We start from the raw sequence: 1,577 nt of genomic DNA, 5'->3' as shown, positions 1-1,577 counted from the left end.
TTTTTTAGGTGGAATGTGAAAAATAGATAAATTTCCCTATATAAATATGTGAAGAAAGTCAATCCAAAGGCTATCATTTAAATATGCAAAAACTATATCATAAACTTGAAGGTGTTATGCTCTCAAAAGGAGAATGAAGAGAACTGAAATGTTTCCTAATAACTGTGATAATAAGATAAAGCAATCTGAAGTAAACTCATAACACTATGTTTTAAACCATAATCTTCTGAGTGCAGCAACCACATCCTGGTTCCTGAGAGTGTAGATCACAGGATTGAACATGGGAGTCACTATGGTGTAGAACAGAGAGAGCAGTTTGTCAGTTCCTGCAGAATGGCTGGATGTGGGCCTGAAGTAGGTAATGGAAGCTGATCCAAAAAATAAAACCACAACCAGCAGTTGGGAGGAGCAAGTGGAGAAAGCCTTAGTGTGTCCTTGTGCTGTGGGCAACCTCAGAATGGTGCCAATGATTTTGGTGTAAGAGGCCAGTATCATCACAAAAGGAACCAGAGCAACTAACATCACTAATACATAGATAAACATCTCCTGCAGAGAGATGTCCCCACAGGCTAGCTTGAGAATGGGGGATGTGTCACAGAAGAAGTGGTTGATTTGGTTAGAATGACAGAAATGCAGAGAGAATATCTGCCATGTCTCCCCTACCTGGACTGGCATTCCCCCAAGCCAGGCGCTAGCTGCCAGTTGATGGCACTTCTTCGGGTTCATCACTAAAGGGTAGTGCAGAGGTTTGCAGATGGCCACATAGCGGTCATAGGACATCACAGCCAGGAGGAAGCATTCTGCAGTTCCCAGTACAAGGAAGAAGCACATTTGGGTGGCACAACTCAGTAGGGAAATTTTTCTTTTCTGAGTCCAAAGACTGAACAGAATCCTGGGGAGAGTGACTGAAACATAGCCGATTTCCAGAATAGAAAAATTTGCCAGGAAAAAAATACATGGGTTTGTGCAATGCAGGGTCAAGCCTGGTTATTATGACTATGAGACTGTTCCCAATGAGGACAACCATGTAAATGATGGAGAACAGCCCAGACAGAAATCCCTGGAGGTTTGGAAATTCAGAAAATCCCAGCAGGACAAACTGCACCACTGTGGAGACATTGTCTTCTGCTTCTACCTCTTCAAGCTTCATCTGTAGGAAAGAGTTCACCAGAAGTACAAATCATTTCACTGTCTTGGGCTTTTGCATTCACATATGTAATGCAGTGAATGGTGAAATTTCTAATTTCTCTGTTTAGTAAAGGAACAAATTATTACTTCCAGGTACTCAAGATTATATTTAAACATTTTTTTTAAATTTTAAATAAATGCACCCATGTGAAAAATTTTATTAAATATAGCAATGATTACATTGTTCAGTTGCCTCGTCTTTTGAGGGGAGACAGGTTTTAAAACTATTTTCTGATAGTATCAATTGAGAATTAATTTACTTTTTAAATAAATATTTTGTCCAACTTCTAAAATTGTTCTTAGAAATGAATAAAGATAATTTTTGTTGTCATGTTTTATCTGTAGTATTTCCATTCTCCAGTTCGAATTTGATTTTCTGTATTTCTTGG

General features: G+C 38.7%; 1 pseudogene; it reads right to left on the bottom strand.

The window, feature by feature from the left end:
• Nucleotides 1-204: 204 nt before the first annotated feature.
• Nucleotides 205-1,156, bottom strand: LOC124960081 (olfactory receptor 10AG1-like; annotated as a pseudogene).
• Nucleotides 1,157-1,577: the final 421 nt, after the last annotated feature.

Source organism: Sciurus carolinensis, chromosome 11 (assembly GCF_902686445.1).
Source record: "Sciurus carolinensis chromosome 11, mSciCar1.2, whole genome shotgun sequence".
Classification (NCBI taxonomy): Eukaryota; Metazoa; Chordata; class Mammalia; order Rodentia; family Sciuridae; genus Sciurus; species Sciurus carolinensis.
Note: the sequence above shows the minus strand (reverse complement) of the source record. Positions and strands in the feature narration are given on the sequence as shown.